The sequence below is a fragment of the Hyperolius riggenbachi genome, chromosome 4 (assembly GCF_040937935.1).
Source record: "Hyperolius riggenbachi isolate aHypRig1 chromosome 4, aHypRig1.pri, whole genome shotgun sequence".
Lineage (NCBI taxonomy): Eukaryota > Metazoa > Chordata > Amphibia > Anura > Hyperoliidae > Hyperolius > Hyperolius riggenbachi.
This window is the reverse complement of record NC_090649.1, coordinates 297801962-297814777: the sequence shown is the minus strand read 5'-3', so window position 1 is coordinate 297814777 and position 12816 is coordinate 297801962. Positions and strand designations below refer to the sequence as shown.

Genomic DNA, 12816 nt, shown 5'->3' with positions numbered 1-12816 from the left:
TTCTCTACCATTCTCTACCATTTAAAGATAACCATTTTTACTCCTGGTGATACAAGCATTACACTTATCCAATCTTATGCACTGAGACTGCAGTCTCTTTTTAATTTTCATTTTATGGAAAGGACATATGGGTGGTTTTGATTATTTAGCTAATGAAATGGAATGTACAAACGTTTTAAAAGGATTTTGTATAGAAGAGCTTACTGGTAATAAAACAACTGTCAAATCTCTTTGCATTGTTTCTGTGCTTGATTAAAACTTTAGGCTGCAATTATGTTAAGGACAAAGCAGTGATCATGTCCTTACATCACCTGATATTATAAACCTTTATAGAAAAGCTAGTCTTTTTGAATATTACAGATAATGAAACATTTTACTTAAAAGCCAAAAGTTGTAACAATTAATACAATTCCACCATTCCACCTCACTACTGCTGTGTTTTTAAGGGCCATACAATTATTATCCTTTTGTCAGCTGAACAAATGGTTTTGATTAGGAATGAACAGCTTAATTCCACAGCAGAAAGTGTGATTCTGCATGAAGGAGTAATTTCTTTTAATTCCACCATGTGGAATTTTTCCAGTGAAAATCCTCCAGGTGTTGTTGACATCATATATAGACAGTCTCATGGGCCAATCATTATTTAGCCACAGTGGAGTAGCTAAGGAGCTATGGGCCCCAATCTAAGTTTTACATTGGGGCCCCCCAAGCACTCTATACATAACAATTGATATGGTGCACCAAAACCTGCCAATGGCAACTACACTGTCAGAAGTGAAAGAAGGTAATGGAGAACAGTTTGTTAATGATTACCACTCTTCAAAGCATCTATAGAAGGGATAATTATGAGCACAGGACCAATAGAGAGCTAATACTGAAGTTGAGGGAGGGCCCTTCGGGGCCCCTTTGGCCTAAGGGCCCCGATGCGGTCGCAACCTCTGCAACCCCTATCTCTATGCCCCTGTTTAGTCATATTCTTCACTATATAAGTCCTTGTGAATCTCAACTTCCATGGGTTAGGAACTCTGAACCTGAATGAAAGGTAAAAGCTAGTACTCCAGAATGAAGACTATTGTAGCTGTGTTAATTACTCAGTCATTATTATGTTGAAGTTAGAGAAAGCTTTTTGCAGAGGGACAGCTTTCAGAAACTGAAAGTGTTGTCATTTCTGGCACTTGGCATATGGTACTTTGCTTTAATGCTAATAGTCGTGCAAGTAATTGTTGCACAACACATAGTGGGAAGAGGTTCAGATTACCTTCCCTGCAATTTTATTTTCAACAATATTAAATTAGTTTTAGTAAGTATAAACACTCCTAGTACTTCCCATCTAATACTTTTCTGTAAGTTTAAATATCAGGCAAGTAAATCCTGTGTGGCACATACTGTACATCTACCTCTTTGCGGAATGCAGTCTATATCAAGAGACATTGTGAAAGGCATTCGTTGTGTGCTTTCAAGCATTTGTAACATTATATATATATATATATATATATATATATATATATACACATATATATCTGTGTCTGTATATATTATTTTCAGGAACAAGATAGTACGCAAACACAAAAATAACCTGGAAACTAAATATAAGCAAGCATATCAGAGATTCTTAATTTCATTATATACAGCTGTAGAATATTACACAAGGTGAATGTTTAAAGTATATCAGTATGATCATTTCCAGAAGTTCTTGCTAAACAGGAAACAGTGAAAATAATTTCCTGTCACGAGACTCCTGGAATCTAGATTCCACTCGTGCAATCAATAAGTGTGTGTGTGTGTGCGAAAGAGCAAGCAGCAGGGACAATATCATATATTTGTGTAAATCATGAAAAATGTTGCCCTTTGGAGATCAGCAAATGATCACTTGGGAGACAAATCAGAGACAGATGCTGTACAGATGCATCAGTAGGCTTCAGGCTAACTATGCATTTCATAGGCATGGAAGGAGGTGGAGAGACTATGATCGGCACACATCAGAGCAGGTAGAAGTAGAAAAAATAGCATTACGATCAGGCATACTCAGGCATCAGGGGTCAACATGCGAACAATCATCAGCCGAAGCGGTCATTTACTGCGGTGTCTGCTCACTTTTATCTAATGTGCATATGTACCTCAAGAAAACAGTGATATATGCAGTACAAATGGCATAGAAGACAAATCAAAGCATATTACTCAGCTATAGCACAAACAAACCAAATTTCAATCTGCAGAGTAAATTTTTATTTTTACTTGTTTACATGTATTTTCCATCAGTAGAACACTTCCTGTCCCTCCATCACTTTCCTCTCTCTGCAGCTTAGCCAGGCTAGCTGTGCATGACTGTCATAGAATGCTGGCATAACTATCTTTCGCAAATGATTGGTTTTCGGTGCCATTGTCTAGTGTTTGGCCTTTTTCTGGCCCTCAATGAAATTTGCAGCACTTATTAATTTAATATTGGTATTATTTATTACATCTTCTTATGGAACAGTGCACCATAGCAGATAACATACATGCATTTTTCAAGCATAGTACAGCAGTAAAAGCCAATAATGCAAGTAGGTTAATACATACAGTACATAATTGATGCATTGTTTGATAACAGTATCAAATATTATGTGGTGTTCATGCTGTTGGCCTGTAGATGGTGCTGTGATATTACTGTGATACTACATAATTACATGGGATCTAGCTATGCTGTTCTAGGATTGTTGATTCCTGTTCCTGACTGTCAGTATTTGTGTGCTGGATATACACCCAGTTGACCTGGGTTCGATTCCTGACCAATGTATGTGAGGTTGCTTTTGACATCCTACAAAACCCTAAGCAAGCTAATTTTTCTCCTGGGTATATCACAATGGTACATGCTAGGCTGGCTTCAGCATGTCGTGTTGGTGGTATAGTGGTGAGCATAGCTGCCTTCCAAGCAGTTGACCTGGGTTTGATTCACGGCCAATGTATGTAAGCTGGCTTTTGACAAATCCCTGGAAGACAAGACAAGACAAGGGATGAGAAGGAGGAGAGAGGAAGGTGCAGGGGGAAAAAAAAGCACAAGAACAAGATTAGCTCTCAAAAGAGCTGTTGTGGGGTGCTATTTTAGGAATAAGAATCAGCCAGGAGCAAGGTAAGAAGCTTACAAGAGCGTAACTAATCTTTCCCTATGAGAGTCTGCCAGCAGCTTTCCCTTCACTAATTACTACAGGCACACAAACGACTATAATGGCCGGCGCTGCCTGCCTTATATAAGGGGTGGGGTGGCTCCAGGAGATAGTGTAGTCTGATTGGCTACAACGGGCCTGCTGACTGTGATGTAGAGGGTTAAAGTTGACCCTAATGATGCACTATGGGGCGAACCGAACTTCCACCCAAAGTTTGCCTGGAACCGTTCGCCGGCGAACCATTCGGGCCATCTCTACTGAGTTTTAGATAACGGGAACTTTGCTGTAATTGGGTACATTATATTCTTATCTCAAGATGTGTTTTAACGGTTAAGAAGCAATACAATTATATAAATGTATGCCTAATTAAGATGTACCTTTAACTAATACAGTGCAAAAGCATAAAAGTAAAGGGTGTCTTGGCACCTTAAAAAAGAAGAACAGAGACAATGGGAGCCCAAATAGTGCAATATGTAACAATCAGATGAAAAATAATACGTATGATACAGGACTACTCATAAAGGTGGGTTGCATGAGGGGCAACCGATCACTTAAAGCAAGTGTAGATATTTACCCGTCTCCACTCGGGGCGTCCACTGGACTGGATACACTTGCTTGCCTCCACAGTGGTGGCACCATGTGGGGCTTGGGTGTACCGCTCCAAACTGGAAAGTTGGGGGGTGTAAACCGCACAATTGGAGAAAGAGGCACCCAGGAATATATAAAACTAAGTTTAAAACACTAAACTCGAGAAAAGGGGAGGTGGCTTACCTCAATAATGAGAGTCATATATGTCTCAGTAATGAGAACCACACATTTATTAGCACAGGCAATGCGTTTCAGGGGTCTAAGCCCACTTCCTCAGGCCAATACAGTTAACAGGCAGAATTCTGAGCGCCTGAGGAAGTGGGCTTAGACCCATGAAATGCATTGCCCGTGCTAATAAATTTTATTGACATATGTGACTGTCGTTATTGAGGTAAGCCACCTCCCCTTTTCTCGATTTAAGTGTTTTTTACTTAGTTTTATAAACTCCTGGGTGTCTCTTTCTCCTATAGTGCAAAAGCATGTTCCTGAAATGAATTATACTTTAAATTAAAATTACTTGGAAAGGGTTAAATACTAAGAATATGATAATAAAAAAAAAGAAAAGAAAAAGAAAATAGAACCAAAATGGTTTTACTAGAGCTCAAATTCTTCTTGCATTTTGTATAGACAGCCATAAGAATTGGATATATTTCCTAATTTCAGTTTGCATACAATTCCATGAAAATCAATACATTTTTGCAAAAACAATGTTTCCCTTTTTAATGAAATGTATTGACTTAAAATAGGAGATGCAGAATGTAATTTATAAGAGGTGCCAAACAGGAATTTGTTACTGAGTATGCACTCCATTACAACTGAAAACCAGCCCCTCTGTGAAGATTGCCAATTACAGCAACATTTTAAGAGTTGTTTACAATTGCAGAAAAGGAAAAAGGTTGGAGTTTGAAATTGTACCACTAATAGGGTTCCTGAGGACTATACTATGTTTGCCACATAACTACTAGGTTTAGTAACATACAACTGCTGCTAAATGCTGGTTGCTACTAACTATGCCACCCATTCCATTTTGTCTCTCCTTTTCCTTGCTTTGCAACCTACCTATAATTCTGTGCAGAAAATTTAGGCAGCTGTGACAAATGCTGGAATCTAAGAATACTTCACAAATAAAAGATTAATAGTTTATTTTTATCAATTCATACTACACAGTGAATGAACAAAAGATACATCTAAGTCAAGTCAATATTTTATGGGACCACCCCTTTAAAACAGCATGAATTCTACTAGGTAGACTTACACAGTTTTTCAATAAATCTGCAGTGCCTGGTAGAGTATTCTAAACATCTTGGGCAACTAACTACACATCATTGGTGATTGCAGGCTGCCTCAAATCCAGCAGTCTCTTCATGTAATCCCAAGCGCACGAGGTGATGCTGACAGTTGCTTCCTAGCCGTTACACTGGTGCAGAGGACAGATAAGTACATCACTAAAAGGGCAGTTAGAAGTCTGGTTAATGTGGGCGGGGGGAGGGGGGGAGACATGCTGGGAGCAGAAATGAAGTCAGGAGGTGTATCATGAGTAGAACATAGAAAAGCTAGGTATCTAACCCAAGAAACCTATCCAAACACCTGGGCTAAGTAAAGTCTGTTTCCTGTCAGTAGTCTGCACTGCTGAGGATGCAAGGAACTATAGTCTACAGCACTGCCTCAAGCTTCCAAACAAGCAATTTTGAACAGGTTTGTTTTCAAGATAATAACATTGTCTACGGGTGTGGATTAGGACATGGGGCATGGATTTGAAACCAGACTTAAACAAGACCCGAGCCGGTGCAATAACTTAAATTAAAACATACTACCTGAGTGGGGGTTGCAAGCCAGATCAGGTAGTGCCATTCCCCACTGCTCTCCACCAAGCCTGCAGTCTTCCATCAAGTAATTAAAATTTCTAAACAAAATTGCTGCGATCCTGGGGTCATGATGCTGCAGCTCCCCTCTTTGCTCTCCTTTGCAGAGCACAGAGAGGAGAAGAAGCAGCAAGGAGGGGTAGGCAGCAGCAGAGAAGGGGTGGGAGAGGCAGTCCAGGGCACATAGAGGAGGGTAAAAGGAGTTCTGAACACCTAAGATGGCATCAGGGGCGTAACTAGAAATCACTGGGCCCCCCTGGGAAACTTTGGATGGGGCCCCTTCCCACTAACACCCCAATCCCGCACGCATACAGAAAACCGACAGACGCGCGTGCTTCCAGCCTCAGCTTATTACACTCTCTCTGTCCATCTCTGATAGAGCAGAACTGGCTCTGCAGACTTCTCCAGCATCACTACAGTACAGAGCACTTGGGGAGGGGTAGAGAGGTTGGGGGCTGGGCGCTGTACACAAGAGACTGCATCACACTGAATAGGGACTGTCTACAAATCTTTGTCTACAACACTTTGTATGATTCATTATCAGTGGCTGAGTAGATGCAGTCATTAGAACAACTGTGCAGAGAGAAGAAAGTTTTTCTTCTCTCCTTGCCCTTGTTTGTCATTCTCTGAGGACGGAGCCTCCTGTGGCTTCTGGGCCCTTTTGCGGCTGCATCCCTTGCAGGGTTTATTGTTACACCCCTGGATGGCATGCTGCAGACGTCCCTCTCCTGAAAAGAACGCCCATTGCCTTAGCATGCTGCTGACAAGCTCCTTAAAAGAAATGTTTGAGAGGGGAAATTACAGTGACTGAGGGGACCCACAATAGAGCAGAAAGGACAAAGAGGTATGTGATTACATGTCTAACATGCTTCTGTTTCCAAAGCATTAGACATGCAGCCTTGGGTAAATTTTCAGGCAGTAGTTTGTGCTTGTAGGCTCACAGTGTAACATTTGTAGTTCTCCATCCTTTAGAACGTGTGCCGCTGCCCTGTAAACGTCGCATCTAGAGTGACGAAAACGTGGGGCATTGGGTGCCCCGTAACGGCGCATCAATGCGCTGCTTTAGGGGCACCCGATGCACCGTTTTCGTTGCAGGGCAGCGGGTGCGACGTTATCGTCGCACCGCACTATTACCCGCTATGCGCGCACTAAGCGGGGCTATGCGCGAACTAGCTTTGCGCGACTGTTAGTTCGCGCGAAGCTACTTAGGGGACACAAAGTGACATTTCACACCGGCGCTAACACTTAACACCGGTTAGTGAATCAAGCCCATAGGCGTCAATTCACCAGAGGTTACCAACCTATTTATCTCTTGGGAGGTAATTTACCTCCTGTGATATCTCCAAATAGCAATTCTCCAGAAGTATAGGGGAAAATATCGACAGAGAGAAATGCAAGAGATAAATGTGAGATAAGTATGAGATACATAAGTGATAGTTAGTAGTTAGTTTTTCTCCAAATCACAATTCACCAGGGAAGAAAGGGGGTGTGGCCATTCGTTATTTTTTCATCTCTTTATCCCCTGAATGAACCTGGAGATATCGTGGTTTTCACACAGCAGCTGCTGCTGTGGAAGATGGAGCCTTTTGAATCAGAATCAGAATCATGTTTATTTCGCCAAGTACAACAAAAGTTGTATCCGGAATTGATTTTGGCACAAGCAGGGTCGGTGATGGTACAGTAACAGAAAGGTGCATACAGTGGATACAATAGACATTACAGAGTATATACAGTGCTTACAGGTACATATGGATACATACATTAGGTGCATACATATATGTATATATACAGTAGGTACCTTGCATGTACAGGCATAGAAAAAGGCATAGATAGGAGAAAAACAAAAAGATGGACCCAGGAGAAGGACCTGGGGTTGATCTGCTGCCGTCTAGGCACTCAAAACGCTTCTGCAGCGATATTTTGACTCAGATTTCCCCCAGTCTGACCTGGAAAAGAGAGAGAGAGAGAGAGAGAGAGAGAGAGAGAGATAGAGAGAGAGAGAGGAAATATAAAGAAAGAGAGGTAGGGGCGAGAGAAAAGAACTGAACAGTGAAAGTGAGTCCCCTTTGGTGTCCAATGTAACCTGGCTGGTTAGTATCCTGGTCCTGCCTTTACCCCCTTGGCTGCATGTATCCAGTCCAGAGTCATGTGCATGGGTCTAGCCATGGGTGAGCAGGGCAAACTGCATGGGCCCTTCTGGGTACAGACCATGACTTTGTGGCCTAGTATGGTGTGTGGAGTAGCCACAAGGCCTTGACCAGGGACAGAGGATCAGGGAAAACGGTGGCTGCGGTGGTGAGTGGCTCACATACCTAGGTGTTGTGGAGAGCGAGTCCCCCTGATCCAGTTGGAGAAGGACTTGGAAGGACTGGATGGAGCTGGAGGCTGCAGCTTGGTGTTCCCGGTAGCAGAGCAGCTCGTGAAGCAGCAGCGGCAATGTCCCGTCCGGGCCGGAGTAACTGGGATCCTGCCCTGTGTGTCCCTGTGGGCAGCATCAACCACGATGTCTCGCAGACTGGCAGCGGAGAGATGGATGGGGTGGGGGACCAGCAGCAGCAGGCATGCTCCCTCGAAGACCGACAAATTGCACAGAGCATGGGCGGCTGTGGGCTGGCAGCCCGGAACGGAACGTGGGCGGCTGGGAGCCGGCAGATTGTAAGCACGTGGGTGGACGATCCTCTGCACGCATCACGTGGTTGGCAGCACGCTCGTTCCTCCTGTCCTGTGCCTCTTAGCGTGGCTTGATGATTTGGCTCTCCATGCAGCAGCAGGGAAGGCGCTAGGAGTGGCGGCGGTGCTTCCTTGGGGAGATGTTGGCGCAGCACAGCTCACTTTGCATCCGTAGCGATGCGCAGCACAGCTCACTTTGTACCCGTAGCGATGCCTTAGGGTCCGGAGCCCGGTCTTCTCTTGTCCCTCAGGATGAGGGGAGCAGGGGGAATTCAACTGCAGGTTTGCCATAGGGAAAGGGGGGGAGGAAAGGAGTGAAAGAGATGTTACGGCCGGAGCCCTGTGGCCGTGGCTTCCTATCCTGGCGCCATCTTGGTCATATCATTGAGCTTACTCTGTTAGGCCTGGTGCACACCAAAAATCGCTAGCAGATCCGCAAAATGCTAGCAGATTTTGAAACGCTTTTTCTTCTTTTTCTGTAGCGTTTCAGCTAGCATTTTGCAGTTTTGTGAAGCGTTTTTGGTGTAGTAGATTTCATGTATTGTTACAGTAAAGCTGTTACAGAACAGCTACTGTAACAAAAACTGCCTGGCAAACCGCTCTGAAGTGCCGTTTTTCAGAGCGGTTTGCGTTTTTCCTATACTTAACAATGAGGCAGAAACGCCCCCGCAATCCAAAATCTGCAGCAGCCCGGGAGTATGCGTTTCTGCAAAACGCCTCCCGCTCTGGTGTGCACCAGCCCATTAAAATACATTACCCAAGCGTATCCGCAGCCGCAAGCGGATCGCAAAACGCAGCCGAACCGCTCTGGTGTGCACTAGGCCTTAGAGCTTGCTTCTATTATGAGGAGACGAAGGCGCAGGAGGAGGGTCTGTTTAATCGCCCCTCGTATTTTTCGTGAGAGAACAGTTCTTGATAATTTTACTGAGACAGAGGTGGTGAAGAAGTTCAGACTCACTCGTGATATGATTTATGATATGATCCGGCAGTAAAAGGCGGGAATACTCTGGTCACGTAGTGGTAAAACTCCGCCTCCTACCCACAATGCTTCACTTTCAAGCTTACAGAGAGGAAAAGTATCCCATGTAAATCATTAATACTGATTACCTAACTCTCTGCTTTCTCACACTTTCCTCATGCATATCTCTCCATTATCCCCTGCTATCGAACACTTTTCTCTCTGTCCTCTCACACTGGTGAATTGACTCCAGAGTGTTAAAATACCTCATGAGATAAACTACCTACCTTTTTTCTCTTAGTAAATCCTCTCTGGTGAATTGATGCCATAGTGTCATCTTTTTCTATAATGTATTGGGTTTTAAACCATGTTTTAGCCTTTTTGGGCACCTCGTTCTGCCATTGCAACATATTGTGCAGCTGTACATACACTAGATTCTGAATCAAAATGATTGTGTTGAGTGTCGATTATCTAGCTTGTGTTTGAGGCTTCATGCTTTGGGGAGAGTTAGGACAGGATAAGGTGTGGTGGTGGATTTTGATGATAAATGTATCCCTTCCTCTGTTCTCACTATGCTGAATGTAGTGCATTTATCACCCATTACTGAAGAATAAACATAGACTTCAGATGCATAATTGTTTCAACACAAATTAGTCAAGCAATGCAAATCTATTGACCACAGTACTTAGCTTCTCAAGAAAAATAGCAGAGTCCCAGGTTCACTTAAATAATAAAACCACAATGTGTAATTGAAACAATTAACTTTGTTAGCTTTATCTGAAAGTACTGAGTTGCTCAAAATTTAGTACCACATTACAGCTAAAGTTTACACTAAAATCAATTTTCATTTACTTTTCTAACAGGGCTGTCCATCCACAAGTTTACAGAACAATTTTGACAATACAGTATATGGGCTTGATGAATGAATAATACATTTACATTTACAGTTACAGCTCAGACGTCTGTTTCTCATCTACTGTATTATTTTCCTGTTTTGAACACTGGTACCCAGTAAACGTACATCACATGAGGCTTTATAGAACAAGACTTTTTAGAGGGATAAAAGAAAAATAAAACTCAGCAAAGAATAATAAGAAAGTAGTGTTTTATAAAATCTCAAAATGTAAATAAATACCACAATCATCACCTGACCGAATCAAAATAATCTAGATCAGTCAAATAACTAACCACTTGAGGACCTCAGTGTTAAACCCCCCTAAAGACCAGGCCATTTTGCATTAAATTGGCCACTGCAGCTTTAAGGCCAAGCTGCAGGCCACTCGACAGAGCACACAAGTGATTCCCCCTTTTTCTCCCCACCAACAGAGCTCTCTCTTGGTGGGGTCTGATCGCCCCCCCCCCCATGTTTGTTTATTTGTGTTTTTTTTTAATAAAAATAAGTGTTTTTTTCCCTCCCCCCCCCCGCCAGCCAATCCCCGTGATCAGCTGTCATAGGCTTCAGCCTATGACAGCCGATCACCTCTGTGTCTCAGGAGGGGACAGCCATGTCACGCGGCTGTCCACAGTACAGCGCTGCTGCAGATCGCAGTGCTGTGCATGTAATTAGACATAGTCTAACAGTCTCCCAAGCGGCAGTTGCCGCTCGGAGACTGAAGGCAGAGCTCCGCTCCACCCACCAAGCAGGAGATGCGCGCGCAACAGAGCCCCAGGACTTTACGCCGATCGGCGTTAGGCAGTCCTGGGGCTGCCACTGCAGCCACGCCCATCGGCGTGATGCGGTCGGCTAGTAATGCTTAAATTAAAAGTGAAGCAAGGAAAAAAGTGTGATACTAACCTATGGAGAGGGAAGGCTCTAGATCCTATTGATCCTTCTCCACCCCCTCTCAGTCCTCTCATTACAGCCCTTCCCCCCTGCCCTTACATGTATTCAAGCAACTGTTCAAGGACACTCGGGAGGCTTCATACATGCACAATACAGAGCTGCTCACCTTCGGGAGCACTCGGGAACATGAGTGATCCTGAACCATTCTGAGCAAGCGCTGTAATTACAGCGCATGAGATTTGGGCGCAGCCAGTGCCACCATAGACCGTAATAGGTATTACGGCTACAGTGGCGCACACTGAGTAACCTCTGCGCCGTCAGAAGACAGAGCTGAAGTTACATTTAAAACACTGTAATTCGGCCTCCAGCAAATGTTGGAAACTGAATTACATCATTCCCCAATTCCCACCATCCATGTGGACCTAGATGGGGAATAGTATTTAATGCCGTTGGGAACTTGTGCAGCAGCAGGATAAGCCATATACCGGCTGTATCTTGCGCCCGAATCTCCCGGCGGTGATTTTATACATATGCTTTCTAAGAGCTTCTGCATGCAGCGTATTTGCCCTGGGCGACAGAGCGGGAACGAGAACAACGAGAGCAAACATGGAAGGCACAATAGGATCAAGAGCCTTATTTCTCCATAGGTAAGTATCTGCCTTATTTGTTGCTACAAAATCTTGTTTAATATTTATTAAACATATTAAAAAAGGAATTTAAAACAGCTGAAGAGGCAAAAAATGATGTGCATTGCTGCACTGGTTACCTTAAGGTGATTTGCTCAATGCTCCACATGAGGTTAACCTCACGCAGACATCAGGGTTGATAACTTTACTATTGAATCACACATGAAGTCAAATGCAATGCTAGGAACATAAGAGATTCACATTCACTAATTCTTTTAGCTCAAGAAACTGAACCAGGCATCATGATTTTGATGCATCCCATCATCTACCTATAAACCATGTATTTTAAAGTTACCTGGTTTTCCAGATGTTTTGATAACAAGCTTACTGGTACTATGGCAATTTACTATAGCTCTTTTATTTAGAAGAAACATCTATATATTACATTTTAGCGCTAAAAAAGCTAATGTCACAACAGGTAGGTATATGCAGTGATGAGGTGGGTTCACTCAACACAACAGGTAGTTATATGCAGTGATGAGGTGGGTGCACTCAACACAACAGATAAGTATATGCAATGTTGAAGTGGGTTCACTGAACAAAACAGGTAGGTATATGCAGTGATGAGGTGGGTTCACTGAACACAACAGGTAGGTATATGCAGTGATCAGGTGGGTTCACTCAACACAACAGGTAGGTATATGCAGTGATGACTCTAAGGTGGGTTCACTGAACACAACAGGTAGGTATATGCAGTGATGAGGTGGGTGCACTCAACACAACAGGTAGTTATATGCAGTGATGAGGTGGGTGCACTCAACACAACAGATAAGTATATGCAATGTTGAAGTGGGTTCACTGAACAAAACAGGTAGGTATATGCAGTGATGAGGTGGGTTCACTGAACACAACAGGTAGGTATATGCAGTGATCAGGTGGGTTCACTCAACACAACAGGTAGGTATATGCAGTGATGACTCTAAGGTGGGTTCACTGAACACAACAGGTAGGTATATGCAGTGATGAGGTGGGTGCACTCAACACAACAGGTAGGTGTATGCAGTGATGAGGTGGGTGCACTCAACACAACAGGTAGGTGTATGCAGTGATGAGGTGGGTGCACTCAACACAACAGGTAGGTATATGCAGTGATGAGGTGGGTTCACTGAACACAACAGGTAGGTAT

At 43.4% G+C, this 12816-nt stretch overlaps 1 protein-coding gene across 9 annotated transcripts in view; it reads right to left on the bottom strand.

Moving 5' to 3' along the window:
• The window catches only part of LAMA2 (laminin subunit alpha 2), a 1150433-nt gene that overhangs the window by 1027667 nt on the left and 109950 nt on the right, over window positions 1-12816 (bottom strand). The window lies entirely within an intron of this gene.